At 39.9% G+C, this 19,054-nt stretch overlaps 1 protein-coding gene across 5 annotated transcripts in view; it reads right to left on the reverse strand.

Moving 5' to 3' along the window:
• The window catches only part of LOC126268198 (peroxisomal acyl-coenzyme A oxidase 3-like), a 301,784-nt gene that overhangs the window by 249,750 nt on the left and 32,980 nt on the right, over window positions 1–19,054 (reverse strand). The window contains exon 1 of one of the 5 annotated variants that reach the window (XM_049973818.1): window positions 8,963–9,214. The exons of 3 other annotated variants lie outside the window; for them this stretch is intronic. The gene's annotated coding sequence lies outside the window, so the exon portion shown is untranslated. Of the gene's footprint in view, window positions 1–8,962; window positions 9,215–19,054 lie in introns of those variants that run through there. One more of the 5 variants, XM_049973821.1, reaches the window with a different exon arrangement.

The raw sequence follows: 19,054 nt of genomic DNA on the forward strand, positions 1-19,054 counted from the left end.
AGATGTCAGTCTTTCTTGGTGCCCAAAGAGGTTGCTAATGCGGCACTGTAGGAACGTAACTTCGCATGGGTCTGGACTTTTTTGCCATTTCAAAGGGAACTGAAGGACAAGAGATTGGGTTCAATGTCTGTTCCACTTCCTCCCTTATGACCACTTGAAGCGTCTTGGTATTTTGCTCGCCTTGCAATCCAACTGCCTTCTGAACTTCCTCTCTCACTATCTGACAAAGAACACTTGTGAAATCAGTTTCTTCCTCCATCACAGACATCGATACAATGTTTGGAAGCCGTTCAAACTTCTTGCATTTAATTCTTATTTGATGCATTGTCTTGATATACTGGCACCATTTTATGAAGTAGTCTGCTGTCAAAACCTCCTTCAGGAGTAGGACTTGATACAGGTCCTTAGCAACACACTTCATGAGATGTGCAACCATATCTTCCTACTTCATTCTAGGATCCACTATTTTACACAAAGCCAAGACGTCTTGAATGTAGGATGCTGTCGTTTCTCCTGAAAGCTGTGCCCTACACTTTAATTTATCTTCAGCCTTGTACTTCCGTTGTTATGTGTCGCCGAAATACTTATGCAGTTCCACCAGGAATACTTCCCAGCTTGTGAACATCTCCTTGTTATTCTCATACCATTGCTCGGCAGCGACCTCCAAGTACAAAAATGTGTTAGCCAAACACATGAAGTCATCCCATTTGTTAAATCTGGCTATATGCTCATATACCTTCAGTCACTTGTTGGGATCTTGGTCATCATCACCAGAGAACCCGGAAGGATGTCTCATGAGATGGCCCAAAGTTGCTGTCATTGTAGCATCCTCTTTTCTTCTTCTGTCTCTGATAGATTGCGATCTGTTGAATATGGCTCGAACTCAGGTTTCTTGCCATGTAAATGGTGGCTCTGTTGGGGCCTGATGGGAGCCACTGTGTCATCGATAATGTGCGGTATCACAAGTTCCAATACCCAGCGCCTCCACCAGAATAATGTCACATATAAGAAGGTGTAAGTAGATGAATGATGAACACTAACTTCACTTAATGAAGGTTTATTCAGCATTTGCACATAGAAGAGCACGGAGCAAACTGCCTCCGGCCAGAAAACATACGGTATATATACACCTACAGAACATTACAGTACAATGATTCTTGCCATTTGTGGATATTTCTAGAATGTACTCGAACAGAATACAAAAAATAAAATACTACAGTTCAGGTGCGTTTTGAACTCATGACCCTCCTTGCTACAGTCTACTATCATAACCATTACACTACAGTGACTGTGCTTCTCAGCTCCTTCTGTGACAATATAAAGATATAAACATGTCCAAGGCTTCAGTCACACTTTCACCTCTGCAAACCTAAAGCAAAATTAGTTACGTATTGAGGCATACAATGCATTTGTGAATACAATCTGCAGGGTACTTGTGGGGCAGGACAGTTTGGGAGAGGTTGTTGATGTAACTGTTGAGGGATTCATTGATCGGAGCAGACATATTTTGTAGTGCTTCGAGAATTTCCGTGTAAATTATAGAACCACTTGGCCTACCTCCATCTTGAACCCATGATATTTTAAATAGAAGTGTGATAGAGATGAATCCAACCTACTGTGCATTGCATGTTTGTGTGTGCAGGTCTAAAAACAGTCATGAGCAAAATGTGGACAACTTAATCATAGCCAACACGTGGTTCAAGATCATAAAAGAAGGTTGCATACATGGAAGAAGCCTGGAAATACTGACAGGTTTCAGATAGATTATATAATGGTAAGACAAAGATTTAGGAACCAGGTTTTAAATTGTAAGACATTTCCAGGGGCAGATGTGGACTCTGACCGCAATCTATCAGATAAGAACTCTAGATTAAAACTGAAGAAACTGCAAAAAGGTGGGAATTTAAGGAGATGGGACCTGGATAAACTGAAAGAACCAGAGGTTGTACAGAGTTTCAGGGAGAGCATAAGGGAACAATTAACAGGAATGGGGGAAAGAAATACAATAGAAGATGAATGGGTAGCTTTGATAGATGAAGTAGTGAAGGCAGTAGGCCCCGGGGGTAGACAACATTCCATTACAACTACTGACGGCATTGGGAAAGCCAGTCTTGACAAAACTCTACCATCTGGTGAGCAAGATGTATGAGACAGGTGAAATACCTTCAGACTTCAAGAAGAATATAGTAATTCCAATCCCACAGAAAGCAGGTGCTGACAGACGTGAAAATTACCGAACAATCAGGTTAATAAGTCACGGATGCAAAATACTAACGTGAATTCTTTACAGACGAATGGAAAAACTGGTAGAAGATGACCTCGGGGAAGATCAGTTTGGATTCCGTAGAAATTTGGAACACGTGAGGCAATACTGATCCTACGACTTATCTTAGAAGCTAGATTAAGGAAAGGCAAACTTACGTTTCCAGCATTTGTAGACTTAGAGAAAGCTTTTGACAATGTTGACTGGAATACTCACTTTCAAATTCTGAAGGTGGCAGGGGTAAAGTACAGGGAGTGAAAGTATATTTACAATTTGTACAGAAACCAGATGGCAGCTATAAGAGTCAAGGGACATGAAAGGGAAGCAGTGATTGGCAAGGGAGTGAGACAGGGTTCTAGCCTGTCCCCGGTGTTATTCAATCTGTATATTGAGCAAGCAGTGAAGGAAACAAAAGAAAAATTCAGAGTAGGAATTAAAATCCATGGAGAAGAAATAAAAACTTTGAGGTTCGCCGATGACATTGTAATTCTGTCAGAGACAGCAAAGGACTTGGAAGAGCAGTTGAACGGAATGGATAGTGTCTTGAAAGGATGAACATCAACACAAGCAAAACGAGGATAATGGGATGTAGTAGAATTAAGTCAGGTGATGGTGAAGGATTTAGATTAGGAAATGAGACACTTAAAGTAGTAAAGGAGTTTTGTTATTTGGGGAGCAAAATAACTGATGATGGTCGAAGTAGAGAGGACAGCAAATGTAGACTGGCAATGGCAAGGAAAGCGTTTCTGAAGAAGAGGAATTTGTTAACATTAAGTATAGATTTAAATGTCAGGAAGTCATTTCTGAAAGTATTCGTATGGAGCGTAGCCATGTATGGAAGTGAAACATGGACAATAACTAGTTTGGACAAGAAGAGAATAGAAGCTTTTGAAATGTGGTGCTGCAGAAGAATGCTGAAGATTAGATGGGTAGATCATATAACTAATGAGGAGGTATTGAATAGGATTAGGGAGAAGAGAAGTTTGTGGCCCAACTTGACTAGAAGAGGGGATCGGTTGGTAGGACATGTTCTGAGGCATGAAGGGATCACCAATTTAGTATTGGAGGGCAGTGTGGAGGGTAAAAATTGTAGAGGGAGACCAAGAGATGAATACACTAGACAGATTCAGAACGATGTAGGTTGCAGTAGGTACTGGGAGATGAAGAAGCTTGCACAGGATAGAGTAGCATGAAGAGCTGCATCAAACCAGTCTCAGGACTCAAGACCACATCAACAACAACATGAATCATAATTACAATGATTCAAAAAATGGTTTTCTTCAAAGCTGCCTGGTAATACTTTTTTGTTATATAGTTCTAAGTAAGTAGGGAAAACCATACTTGGCACATAACTTTCAAAATATTGAAGCATATTTTTCTTAGTTAACTGAATAGAATATCATATCTGTGGAAAACATAATGTTGTGTGACTAATTAAATGATTGTGATTCTGGAATATATAATTTTATACTTAGTACAGTATATTTTATACCTCTTATGAGATGTGACACAGATGGGAGGGTTTGTATTAATGTTGAAAGTGTGTGGATAGTGTAGGTAAAAGCATGATTTACATGAACATATAAATCATGACTAACACAAAACACACATCACTCTATCAAAGGACACTCACAAATAAGTGTGCCTGTTTCTTCACCATTTGCCATTTCCATAGGGTTGTTAAAATTTTCTTTGGGGACCTCAAGTGTGAAGGTGGGAATGTCCATTCTTTAGGAGATGATTTAACACTATACCTCCTCCAGCTTCTCACTCAAGTACCGGGGAGGTAGGAATCCTGGGGAAGAGGGGTGGGAAGGGTTCCTGTCTTGGGACTGTCTTCTTTCTCTTCTTTGATCTTAGCAACCACATCTACCTCAATTTTTGGATGGTACTGGATGATTAAGAGGTCATTTCTGAGTTTCGTGGCAGTGGGAATTGTATTAGAGACAGGGTGAGAGAAGGTCAATGCCAAGGAGAATTGCTTGTCAATATTAGCAGTGGGCATTAATTGTGATAATCATTTACGAAAAGTCAGGGTAGCAAACACTCTGATGAAGTGATGAGTCATAGAGTAGTGGGACTTGATCATTATGTATAGACATAGTATCTACTAAGAGTTGATTAATACAGGTAGACAGAGTATCTACCTTGAGTTAAATAATATGTGTATACATAGAATCTACTAAAGATTATAGAAGTTGAGAAGTGGTACAACACTCTAGGGTATGAGAGGAGGAACGTAAAGGTGAGAGTAAGGTGTAAAATAGTTTTTATTTTTACCAAGAAATATTTAATTATAGTGTACATAAAGATGTATGTTAGGGCAATGAACCATGAGGCCTACTCATAAAGTATAAGGGGGATGTACCTGGCATTTGCTTAGGATATATGGCAAGCATACCTACATAGAGATAGGACAACTTGTGGCCTGATGAATAGGGACGTTTTATAAAGGGGTGTACCTACCAAAATAGGAGGAGGACGAGAACCCATAGGGTCAACCCACATGTAAGGTATAGGTACTGATCCTAGGGGAAAAGGACAGTATCGTGACAGGAGTCACACATTTAATACCAATTATTCTGGTAATTTTGAATGCTATACACCGCAAGCTTTATGATGTTTTATGTGAGTTTACAAGGGTCAAAAAGAACACTTTCATTTGCCCAAAGTTCTTCCAGACTACAAACTACTATACATAATTATACTTGTACATACTAAGGGAAAAAAAACAGTACAAGGAATTAGAATAAAGAATAAATTACTCAAGTGTCATGAACACCTGGAATTTACGATTGGATAAAGAGCAGAAAATAGAAAAAAAAATTTGGTCCTCGCGATCTTTTAGGTAGTGAAAGAGCTAACTCCAACATTGATTGAAATATTCACGTTTTGTAATTAAAAAAAAAAAGGAACAGCTAAATAATAAGAAAAAAGGTATTCACAGTTATTAAAAGAATTATTTATGATATAAACGTACATAACGATGGAATATAAAATATTGCGTGTTTGATCTGAGGGGGAGAATATGTAGTGCTTTGAGAATTTTCGTGTAAATTCTAGAACCACTTGGCCTTCCTCCATCTCGAACCCATGATATTTTAAATAGAAGTGTGAGAGAGATGAATCCGACCTACTGCGCATTGCATGTTTGTGTGCACAGGCCTAAAAACAGTCACAAGCAAAATGAGGACATGGCCAAACGGCGGCCAACAATTACCTGCTGTATGATCCATAGAGTTTCAGTGTATGTGTAGAGAAGAGCCTGTGCTATTCTTTGCTAGTTTAGTGACTGTGACCACTGTTAATAACAAATGAAGAAATGAGATTAGACTTTTAAGTAATTCATGTGTTGGACTTGCTAGAAGCAAGACATGTACATATTTTCTGGTGGTTATTAAACCAACCTTGTTGTAAATGTATCCTAATAAAGCCTAATGTTTGATGACTTGGTTGACTCACATGAGTTTGAATATTTAAATAAAAAGTGGTGAATTTGTTTTTTGAGGAAGTTGAAATATACCATGACTGAGCTGAAAATCTTCTTCGAGTACCAATTATTTCAAGAGTAGAGAGAGAATCTGAAAAATTCCATTAACCAGCATTATCCTTCGGAGAAGTTTTTGGAGATCAACGTGGCCAGCTATCCAGAGAAGAAAATCGACTGTGCATACCAAGTAAGTCAATCTATGGGTGAGAGGTGGGAAGTTTGCAAACCAGCTCCACATTGTTTCTTATCATCTAAAGCATCAGAATTTGTTGTAGAGACCTATGCAGTATCCCAATGCTATTATTGACAAGCAATTCTCCCAGGCATTATCCTTCTCTCGCCCTGTCTCTAATACAATTCCCACTGCCACAAAACTCAGAAATGCCCTCTTTGTCACCCAGTATCATCCAGGAATTGAATGCCACAATAGTTCATCTCAGCGAGGCTATGAATTTCTCTAGTCAAGCCTACAGATCCTCTCCTACTGACATTCTTCCCATGTAACCAATTGTCAGACTCCCAACATCTGTAACATCCTAGTCAAACCTTATGACATTCCTAAACCATTATTAGTATTGCACTATTCCTACTCATGCAGTCGTCCCTACTGTAAAATCTGCTCCATGCACTCACACATTACCACCTGCTCCAGCCCCACCACTTTTAAATCATACAATATCAAAGGCAGAGCAACCTGCAAAGCAACGTGTGTTGTTTACCATTTAATTTGGTCAATTACACGGAATTTTATCCACGTCTGAGCATCACTAAACTGGATAAACACACAGATGGGCACAGAACTGTCAGCCTCAGAGACAACCAGTACCCAGCTGCTGAGTGTGCTCTACAGCATGACTCAGAGAACCAGAGTGCTTGCTACACTGTGCTACACAAGCTACTTAGGTTCTCCCACCCAACGCTAGTTTTTCTGACCTCCAGAGGTAAGAACCTGTCCAGCAACACATCTTAGCATACCAACATATTTCTGGACCAAATGTCCATTAACTCATCTGCCCTCTCTGATTTGACAATATACTCTACTTCACATAAGATAATTTTTGGTATCTTACAGATATACACATGTACATTCTTCTTGTAATGTGGTGCTCCACAGCTGTAATATGTTTCATGAAAGTCAAATTTTTATAGCTACATTAACAGCTGTTGTCAAAAACTTTATTAAAGTGCTTATGTAATGTGTAAGTTTTCAACAGGAGCTGTTGATGTAGCTATGGAAACATTCATTTCATGAGAAATATACACTGTATGACAAAAAAAGTGAAGCACTCAATAGACATGTTCAGATGTCAATTTAAGTCCATACATGTATACACCGTTGATGGGTATGCAAATGATTAGAGACCCAAATCTCTGACACAGGAAGAACAGGCACCCAAGGTCATCAATGTTGTTCATGTTTAGTATTGTCACCAGACACTGAAGTGCCAAAGAAACTGGTATACGCACGGATATTCAAATTCCAGACATATGTAAACAGACAGAATACGGTGCTGTGGTCGGCAATGGCTATGTAAGACAAGTATCTAGTGCAGTTGTTAGATCAGTTACTGCTGTAACAATGGCAGTTTATCAAGATTTAAGTGAGTTTGTATGTGGTGTTATAGTCAGTGCACGAGTTATGGGACACAGCATATCAGAGGTAGCAATGAAGTGGGGATTTTCCCATAGAACCATTTCAAGCGTGTACGGTGAATATCAGGAATCCGGTAAAACATCAACTCTCTGACATCACTGTGGCCAGAAGAAGATCCTTCAAGGACCAATGATGACTGAAGGGAATTTTTCAACTTGACAGAAGTGCAACCCTTCCACAGATTGCTGCAGATTTCAGTGCTGGGGCAGCAACACGTGTCAGTGTGTGAACCATTAAATGAAACATTAGCAAAATGGGCTTTCAGAGCTGATGGCCATTTGTGTACCCCTGATGACTGCATGACACAGAACTTTACAGCTCGCCTGCACCTGTTAACACCAACATTGGACTGTTGATGAATGGAAACATGTTTCCTGGTTGGACAAGTCTCACTTCAAATTCTATTGAGTGGATGGATGTGTACGAGTATGGGCCCTGCATGTCAGAAGGAGATTGTTCACGCTGGTGGAGGCTCTGTAATGGTGTGGAGTATGTGCTGTTGGAGTGATATGGGACCCCCTGATATGTCTAGATAGAACTCTTAACAGGTGACACATATGTAAGTATCCTGTCTGATCTCTTGCATCCATGTACGTCGATTGTACATTCCGACACAATTGGGCAATTCCAGCAGAACAATGTGATGCCCCATGCATCCAGAATAGCTGCAGCATTGCTCTGGGAACACTATTCTGAAGTTAAACACTTCCACTGGCCACCAAAACCCTCAGTCATGAACATTATTGAGCATATCTGGGATGCCTTGCAATGTGCTGAGATCTTCACCCTCTTGCACACTTACAGATTTATGGACAGCCCTGCAGGATTCATGGTGCCAGTTCCCTCCAGCATTACTTCAGACATTAGTCAAGTCCATGCCATGTCATGTTGTGGCACTTCTGCATGCTTGCAGGGTACCAGTTTCTTTGGCTTGTTGATGTAGAATGGGCGTGACCGGCATCACAAGTCGAGTGAGGTCTGCAAAGGACACAGAGATGCCAGATACTCATGTGAGACAGCATTGTCACCACCTGACACGGTTTAACAGGAGCCTCTTTGAGGATCTATATTTGGCCAGCTAGTTAAATTGTGCAATATCCAGATTTGTTGGGCCTGGTGTCAGGTTGCATAGGAACCTAAGGGCAGGCACACTCGTCACCAAGCTTCTGGTCGACCATGTCGGAATGCCACAAGGTAGGTTCAGCATATCATGCACCGAGCATATCATAGCCCCTTGTGGTACGCACATGCTATCTGAGAACAAGCAATGACTAATGGCATCACACTGTGTTCAGCAACGAATTGCATTTCAGCTCTACACCGCATGACTGTCATTACAAGTATGACGGCAATCCAGGGCAAGGACCCAATCTTCTGGAGAGGCATGACAGTGTTACTCCCAGTGTCATGGTGTGTGGAGTCATTGGATAGGACTTCAATTTACAGCTGGCAGTGATCAAGGACATGACAGTAGGTCACAGACATCCTGCATCATCACATCTTACCTCTCACGCAACAGAATCTGAGTGTTGTATTTCAACATAACAGTACTCACCACCATAGGCCACAAGTCTCTACAACCTGTCTGTGTGATGTTGAGATACTCCTGTGACCAGTGACATTTCCAGATCTGTGGGATGTTTCCAGAATGACTTTTTCCCTCTGATGAGTGACATGTCCACAATATCCTTTCTTCCTATAGTGCTAGTCCTGTGAGTTTCGCAGAACTTCTGTGAAGTTTGGAATGTAGGAGATGAGGTACTGCCAGAAGTAAAGCTGGGAGAATAGGTCACAAGTCGTGCTCGGGTATCTCAATCCATTGAGCACTTACCTGCGAAAGATGAAGGTTCTGAGTTTGAGTCTCAGTGCGGCACATAGTTTGAATCTGCTGGGAAATTTCTTATTGGCATATGCATTGAGCAGAGTGAAAATGTCATTCTGGAAACAATCTTCACCATCAAGTGTATTGGAAAGATCCCAAAAAATGCCAACTGGTGATATTTTATTATTTAAGGCTTGAAATATTTGATGAGTAGATGTGTAAATAGCATTCTCAGTAGAGCAACCCTTCTGGACTCCACTACTAAGAGTATTACAACTGTTGTGATTTACATTCCCTGTCTAAACTCTTGAATGTAAATAATTTTTCTTCATTAAGTTCTCTATACTTGCACATGCAAACTCTGCAAGGAAAACAGCTAAATGCAAAGTACAGAAAGCCACATAAACCACATCACGTCTTAACAATCCATATACAAAATTTAATAATGGAAAATCCAAGATGGAATGTCTCTGGCTGCTGAGGCCACACTGGGAGCAGGAGCGCATGATGGGAGATGCAGCTGCGTGGTGGGGGTAAGGAACAGGCAGGAGCACACTGGAGCAGGGAAGGGAGGGCTAGTAGGTTAGGGGTGGGGGACACTAAAGTGCTGCTTGTGGGAGCATACAGGGACAAGGTGGGGAGAGGGTCAGGTATATAGTTGCAGTCGTGAGGTTAGATGGAAGGCGGGAGAGGGTTAGTGGAAAAAGGAGGGGTAGAAAGATCCATCCCACTCCAGTGCCCACAGCCATACCACGGATTTGTTTGTAGGTAACGCCTTCAAAGGAGAAGTAATCGTGTGTGAGGGTATAGTTTGTCATGGTCATGACCAACTATATCCACACCCATAATTATTTCTCCTTTGAAGCCATTAGCTAAAAAAAATTGTGATATGGCTATGGGCACTCGCTTGGCACCATCCTATGCCAACCTGTTCATGGGTTGCCAAAAGGAAACCTTCCTAAATAACCAGAGTCCCAAACCTCTCACCCTGTTCAGATTCACTGATGACATCTTCATGATCTGGATCAATGGTGAGGACATCCTATCCACAGTCCTCCAGAACCTCAACACATTCTCCACCATTCACTTTACCGTGGCTGTCGCATCTATAGTGAAAAGCTGTTCCTCTCTAAATACACCAGGGGTCTCACTGAGGCCTTCACAAACTACAATTACTCTCCCATCCTTGTACAAAAACAGATCATCTGTGCCTACCTCTCCTGTCACTCACCGCTTCCAAAAGTCACACTGACCAGCCACAGACGAGCATTCCTCTTGTGTCTCAGTACCACCCAGAGCTGGAGCAACTGAATCACATTCTGTGCCACAGTTTCAACTACCACTCGCCATGCTCTGAAATGAAGAATGTTCTACCCACTATCCTTTCCACCCCTCCCACAGTAGTATTCCATCGCCCTCTGAACCTACAAAATATCCCCACTGATCCCTACACTACTCCAGCTCCCAACACCTTGCCTCATGGCCCACATCCCCGTAATAGACCTACATGCAAGTCCTGTCCCATACATCCACCTACAACCACTGACTCCAGCCCAGTCACAAGCATCACCTATCCCATCAAATGCAGGGCTACCTGTGCAACTAGTCACGTGATCTACAAGCTACGCAGCAACCACTGTGCTGCTTTCTATGTAGACATGACAACCAACAATATGTCTGTACACCTGAATTGCCACCAACAAACTGTGGCCAAGAAACAACTGGACCATCCCATTGCTGAGCATGCCACGCAAAACAACATTCTTCGTTTCAATAATGGCTTCACAGCCTGTGCCATCTGGATCCTTCCCACCAACACCAGCTTTTCTGAATTGTGCAGGTGGGAACTCTCCCTGCAGTATATCCAATGTTACTGTAACCCTCCTGGCCTCAACCTTCATTAGTCTTTGTCCTTACCTCCTTACCTTCTAGTCCCTTCCCTGTTCCCATTCCAGCACTACACAGTCTATTCCACCAATGCACCCAGCCTTTTTACCTCTCTCCTTTTCCGCTAACCCTCCTCCATGCTCCGTCTAACCTCCCAACTGCAACTAGCTGCCTGACCCTCTTTCCGCCTTGTACCTCTACGCTCCTACAAGCAGCATTTTTCCATTTTCTAACAGTCTATTCATTGTACCTGCAACTCAGCATCTCCACTGTATGGTGAGTGGCAACTATTCTTTTCATAATATTGTTACATACACAAAATCTGTTTTCTAATCTGTGAATATTTTACTTAAAAACAAATTCTATATGTTGAAATACTAAAAAGTATTTCTCCCAGTATTTAATAGAAATAAAATAAAAATCCACCAATAATTCTGTAGCTTCAGCACAACATTTCTGAGTAGACAAGAAGAAAAAAATTATGTTTGCTCAAATCAGATCCTATCCAAAAACAAATTTACTTGTAAGTAAAGATGTACTCAGAGTGCATCAACCTACAGATGAATATTGAATTTCATTAATGAAAGTAATGTGCAGGAGGTCTGAATGTTACTAAATAATAATAAGATACTGACACAAATTAAAGACAGAGGAACAGAGAAAATCATGGAATGCAATCTCAGGAAAGATCAGTTTGAGTTCTAGAGAGCCTTAGTAACACATGAAGCAATTATGATCCTATGACTTATCTTATAAGATTGGTGTAAGCATGGGTGCACAGACATGTTCGTACCATAGGCCACGAACCCCTTGCCATAGCTTAGTAAGGGCACTAAGAGACAAAAAATACATAATAGATTCACACCATTCATTTCACAAACATTCACTTTATTTAAGAAATATAATAAATACAGTTATACCTATGAATTCTCAATACAGCTATGAACTAAGTCGATATGTCCTCTCCTTCCCAGGATTAAAAAAAAAAAAAAAAAATTCACTCAAATGAATGGTGAGTGGCTGGCCACCATCACATCAATGGGCAGCAGTATGTGACCTGCTGGCCACAAGACTGCACATCCTTGGGTTAAAGAAAGGTTATCCTATATTTCTAGCACTTACAGATTGAGAGAAAACTTTTGGTAATGTTAACTGGAATACACTGTTTGAAATTCTGAAGGCAACACAAATATAAATACTGAGTGAATGCTTATCTAGAATTTGTACAGAAGCCAGGTTGCAGGTTTAAGAGTTACAGGTCACAAAAGGGATGCAGCACCTGAGAAGGAAGTGAGATGGGGTTACAGTCAATCATTTTATCTGTACATTGTGCAAGCTGTGAAGAACCAAGGAGAATTTTGGAATAGACATTAAACTTTACAGAAAAGAAACAAAAACTTTGAGATTTTCCAGTAATCATATAAATCTGTCAGAGACAAAAAAAACTCAAACAATCAGCAGATGGAATTAATTTCTTCTCAAAAATAAGTTAAGCAGAATATCAGTCAAAGTAAAACAATGACAATACATTGTAATTAAATTAAATAGAGCAATGCTGATTGAATCAGATTAGCAAAAAAGAATTAAAAATAGCAGATGAATTTTTTCCAGCTGGGCTGCACAATACCTAGGATTAGCCAAAGTAGAGTGAGTGTAAAATGTAAATTGGCAACAGCAAGAAACGTGTTCCTGAAAGAGACAAAATTTATTATCATGGAATGTAAATTTATGTGTTAGGAAATCTTTTCTGAAGGTATTTGCCTTATACAGAAATGAAACGTGAACAACACATAGTTCAGAGAAGAAGAGAATTAAAGTTTTTGTAATGTGGTACTGCAGAAATATGTCAAAGACAGTAATTTCCTAATTTATTTTCATCTTCTTATGTCTTAACTAGATGATAAATAACAACATCATCCAAAAACATTTTTATTATTTGTCTTTATTCATTTGAGTGTCATCTAACAATGATGGGGGAATTGTCATGGTAAATCATTAGCTACAATAAACAACACAAAGAATACATAAAATGGTTTTAGAGGATAGCACAGGTCGATGACCATGATCTTCATTAAATAACCATTCTAGCATTTGCCTAAGCAGCTTAGGAAAACCCAAATCAGGATGGCCAGACAGAACAACTCCATCCTCCTGTATATGAGGTCAGTGTCAACAGCTCCATTGCTTCATTCAGTTGGTCCGAATTTTATAGCGTTTCTTCATTTACACACAAACTGTATCAGATAAATTGCAGTATAAAATATAGTTTTGTTCTTTATGGCTGCACATACTAATGGCCCTCACATTAACTGCAGTCTGTTCAGAAAGCTGACTCCACACCTGCACACATTCGACCATGCTCCACAGTTCATCTGAAAAACTGAGTCAGCATCCACCATACGATAAGTGAGATGCTGCTGTTCCTCTCATACCAAGTGCTTCTAGCTTGTTTAGTAGTGCTTTATGGTCAACATCACCAAAAGCCTCAGACAAATCTTAGAGTATGCCCATAACACAGTTATCCTCGTCAAGAGTGTCGAGTGCCACTTTTGTAAATTCTGTAATGGCCAGTATTGTATGTTTCCCACTTCAGAAAACAAACTGTGCTTCAATAAAAAGACTGTGTTTTTTTTCATGTACCTTATTACTCGCTCTTTCACAATCAAATCAGTCATCTTTGAGAATGAAGACAGTTGTGAAACTGGCCTGTAACTTTCAATGATTTCAGCATTACCATTCTCTACTACGATCACAACTCATGCATGCTTTACCTACTCAAGAAAAAGACCTGAACTGACAGACTAATTTATTATATTTGTTAATGGGGCTCATATGCTATCTATGTATGCCTTTCAGAACAGAGACAGAAACCTCATCTATGCCTTTTGACATCTTATTTTTTAACTTTTGTACTGTCTTGCTGACTTCAAGCTTTGTTGTCAGAAACATCATAACTATGCTTGCTGTGTAAATCATTGTGGCCGTTACATTAATTTTGGGAAGATTTTGCTGTAGATTCTCTGCAATACCAAACAAATAGTAATTTACAAAATTCGCTAATTCCTGAGGCATTTCTATTATTCTACCCCTACTTTTCATTCATATGATATTATATTGGCATCTGTCTTTTCCAGTTCCTTGTTTCATAAAATTCAACACTACTCTGCATTTATTTTCTGAATTATATATTATTTCATCTCTGAATGATTTTTTTTTTTTTTCTGCAGCAGGCAGAACCATCCTGTATCTTTGTTTACACCTCTGATAGTAATCTAGGAACTAAGGATTAGTGTACTGCTTTTGTAAAGAACTGAAAAATCTAAGTGCCTGGGAGGACTTTCTAATACCAGCAGTTATCCATCTATTTTCCCTAGCTACTTCTGCAGAACTTTTGGAAATGTCTCTTCAAAAATTAATTGTAACAATGTGCAGAACTTAGAGAACTTAACAGCTAAATTTTTTCCTTTTGCACTTCACCATAGGTTCGATTTGCCAATACCCTGTAAAAAAGTACATATTTTTCATTCTGAGACGTTCATTGCAGTTTTTCAGCTATCTTTAGCTTTATTATCTTACAGTAACGATCCAAAATGCCATAATGTCTTTCAAATACTTTACAACTTTCCCTGTCGTATCATACACCTGCAAAAGTTCCTCATTGAGTGTTTCCAAATTTTGATTTAATGTTCCATTTGGATATGCACTTGGGGGAAAGATTGTTACCAAAATCTCATGAAGTATTCGACCAATTTACTTCAGAGTTTTACATGTTACTATCATAAATGTTTGGACAAATGGTGAAACGCCTTTAGCAAACAGGAAAATTGATTTATGAGTTTTCAGCTTATGATTAGAATATTACTACATAATCTGAATTTGGAATAACAATTAATAAGACTCAAGATCAAAGAGAGTGAGTCAAGGAGATGGACAGAGGGGTGGAAGAAATGGACACAGAAAGCAGAAAGGAGGAAAGAGGGAGGGGGAGGGGGAGAGAGGGGGGGGGTGAGGAAGGAGGAGATGGAGGGGGGAGATAAGACATACCTGTAGAAAGGGAAGTGAACGTGATGGATAGAGATCTGGGAGGAAGGGGGTGGGGACAGAAGGAAATGTTGACAGAGGGAGGAGAAGATGGACAGAGCAAGGGTAAAGGAGAAGATGGATAGAGAGGGGGGAGGGGGTGAATATGGATAGAGAAGGGGGGGGGGGGGAATCTGAATGGCCAGAGAGAGGGGGAAGGAGGAAGAGATGGACAAAGAGGGGAGAAGGAGGAAATTAAGACATATATCCAGTACCCATACATATTACAAACATGTTCTTTCTCTTTTCTATCTTTCCTGTTTAACCAGACTGAGCCACAGCAGCACATGGCCCGGAGCAGCATAGTATAAAATAAGAACAGCAGAGTGTCAAAAGTGTTTTATTGGGGAACCCCAGATATAATTTTGGTTTTGGAAGATGACTTTTCATAAAATGCTATGAACCACAAGGAGTTTTCTTGTAGTACATAACAGATCTAATAGCATATCTGAGGTGATGCTCTTAAGGCACACAATTTAATCTGAAGCTGCTTTTGAGGAATATTATAGGAACCCTTTTGGAAATCTTGAAATGTGGACTGAACTTGATAGTCCCTGTCAGAACCTCATTATTTTATGAGAATAAAGAGCCAGTTGTGTTCCATAAGAATGATTTTTTTGATTCTGTGCTGGTCATGTGTCAACAGATAATTTTCTTTGAGGTATTTTATGATGCCAGAACACAGTATACACTCTAAAATGCAAATCACAGTTTATGGGTCTATAGTGCAGCACAACACTTATATTTTCTTTCTCTTGTATTAGTGTGACCTGTACAACTTCCCTGTTCTTGTGTGTGTGTGTGTGTGTGTGTGTGTGTGTGTGTGTGTGTGTGTGTGTGTGTGTTTGTTTGAGAGAGAGAGAGAGAGAGAGAGAGAGAGAGAGAGAGAGAGAGAGAGAGAGAGATTGTACATGATTGCTAAATGAAGGTATTTGATTGGAATACTCTTAAAAAAACCGTGAACCATGGACCATACCGCTGGTGGGGAGACTTGCATGCCCCAGAAATACAGATAGAAGTACCATAGGTGCAACCACAATGGAGGGGTATCTGTTGAGAGGCCAGACAAACTTGTGGTTCTGGAAGATGGGCAGCAGCCTTTTCAGTAGTTACAGAGGCAACAATCTGGATGACTGATTGATGTGGCCTTATAACAGCAACCAAAATGGCGTTGCTGTGCTGGTACGGTGAATGGCTGAAAACAAGGGGAAGGTTCAGCCATAATTTTTCCCAATGGCATGCAGCTTTACTGTGTGGTTAAATGATTATGGCATCCTCTTGAGTAAAATTTTCAGGAGATAAAATAGTCCCCAATTCGAATCTCCAGGCAGGCCTACTCGTGAGTATGTCGTTATCAGGAGAAACAGAACTGGCATTCTATGGACTGGAGCGTGGAATATCAGAGCCCTTAATCGGGCAGGTAGGTTACAAAATTTAAACACGGAAAAGTATAGGTTAAAGTTAGATATAGTGACAATTAGTGAATCTTAGTGGTAAGAGTAACAGAACTTCTGGTCAGGTGAATACAGGGTTATAAATATAAAACCAAATAGGAGTAATGCAGGAGTAGGTGTAATAATGAATAAAAGAAATAGGAACACGAATAAGCTATTACGAACAGCATAATGAATGCATTATTTTAGCCAAGATAGACATGAAGACCACACCTACCACAGTAGTACAAGTTTATATGCCAACTAGCTCCGCAGATGATGAAGAGGTTGAAGAAATGTATGCTGAGATAAAAGAAATTATTCAAATAGTTAAGGAAGACGAACATTTCATAGTCACGAGGGACTGGAATTCGATAGTAGGAAAAGGAAGAGAAGGAAAAGCAGTAGGTGAATATGGACTGGGGATAAGAAAAGGAAGAGGAAGCCACCTGGTAGAATTTTGCACTTAATCATCGCTATCACTTGGTTTAAGAACCATGAAAGAAGGCAGTATACATGGAAGAGACCTGGACACATCGGAAGGTTTCAGATTGATCATATAATCGTAAGAAAGGGATTCAGGAACCAGATTGTAAAATGTAAGACATTTCCAGGGGTAAATGTGGACTCTGCCCACAATTTATTGGTTATGAACTGCAGATTAAAACAGATAGAACTGCAAAAAGATGGGAATTTAAGAAGATGGGACCTGGCTGAGTTGAAAGAATGTGAGGTTGTAGAGTGTTTCAGGGGGAGCATTAGGGAGTGATTGCCAAGAACAGGCTAAAGGAATACAACAGAAGAAGAACGGGTAGCATTCAGAGATGAAATAGTAAAGGCAACAGAGGATCAAGTAGTTAAGAAGACAACAGCAAGTACAAATCCTTGAATAACACAAGAGATACTGAATTTAACTGATAAAAGAAGAAAATATAAAAATTCAGTAAATGAAGTAAGCAAAAGGGAATGCATCTAAAAAATTAGATCACCAGGAAGTGCAAAATGGCTAAGCAGGAATAGCTAGAGGACAAATGTATGGATGAAGAAGATATACCACTAAGGGTAAGATAGATACTGCCTACAGGAAAATTAACGAGGCCTTTGGAGAAACAGAGAGCCACCGGTATGAATATCAAGAGCTCAGATACAAAACCAGTCCCACACAAGGAAGGGAAAGCAAAAAGGTGGAAGGAGTGTATAGAGAGCCTATACAAAGAAGACACACTTGAGGGAAATATTACGGACATGGAAGAGGACATAGAGGAAGAAGAGAAGCGAAATACGATACTGTGTGAAGAATTTGACAAAACACTGAAAGACCTAAGCCAAAACAAAGCCCTGGGGAGTAGATAACAATCCATTAGAGCTACTGACAGCCTTGGGAGATCCAGTCATGACATAGCTCTTCCATCTGGTCGGCGAAATACCCTCAGACTTGAAGAAGAATATCATAATCCCAATTCCACAGAAAGCAGGTGCTGACAGGTGTGAAAACTACTAAACTATCAATTTAATAAGTCACAGCTGCAAAATAGTAACACGACTCCTTTACAGAAGAATGGAAAAACTTGTAAAAGTTCATATTGAGGAAAATCGGTTTGGATTATGGAGGAATGTAAGAAACATGAGGCAATACTGACCCTACAAGTTCTCACAGAAGATATGTTAAGAAAATGCAAACCTACTTTTATGGCATTTGTAGACTTACAGAAAGTTTTTGAAAACTTTGACTAGAATACTCTCTTTCAAAATCTAAAGATGGCAGGAGTCGAGGGACATGAAAGGGAAGCAGTGATTGGCAAGGGAGTGAGACAGGGTTCTAGCCTGTCCCCGGTGTTATTCAATCTGTATATTGAGCAAGCAGTGAAGGAAACAAAAGAAAAATTCAGAGTACGAATTAAACTCCAGGGAGAAGAAATAAAAACTTTGAGGTTTGCCAATGACACTGCAATTTCGTCAGAGACAGCAAAGGACTTGGAATAGCAGTTGAACATAATACAGTATCTTGAAAGGAGGATATAAGAGGAGCATCAACAAAAGCAAAATGAGAATAGTGGAATGTAATGAAATCAAATCTGATGATGCTGAGGGAATTAGATTTGGAAATGATACACTGAAAGTAGTAAATGAGTTTTATTTGGGAAGCAAAATTACTGATGATGGTCAAAGTAGGGAGGATATAAAATGTAGACTGGCAATGGCAAGAAAAGCGTTTTTGAAGAAGAGAAATTTGTCAACATTTAAGTGCCAGGAAGTCCTTCCTGAAAGAATTTGTATGGAGTGCAGCCAGCTTACACGAGAAGAAAATAGAAGCTTTTGAACCGTGGTTCTACACAAGAATGCTGAAGATCAGATGGGTCGATTACATAACTAATGAGGAGCTACTGAAGAGAACTAGGAAGAGGAGAAATTTGTGGTACAACCT

This window comes from Schistocerca gregaria, chromosome 4 (genome assembly GCF_023897955.1).
Source record: "Schistocerca gregaria isolate iqSchGreg1 chromosome 4, iqSchGreg1.2, whole genome shotgun sequence".
In the NCBI taxonomy this organism is placed as follows: Eukaryota; Metazoa; Arthropoda; class Insecta; order Orthoptera; family Acrididae; genus Schistocerca; species Schistocerca gregaria.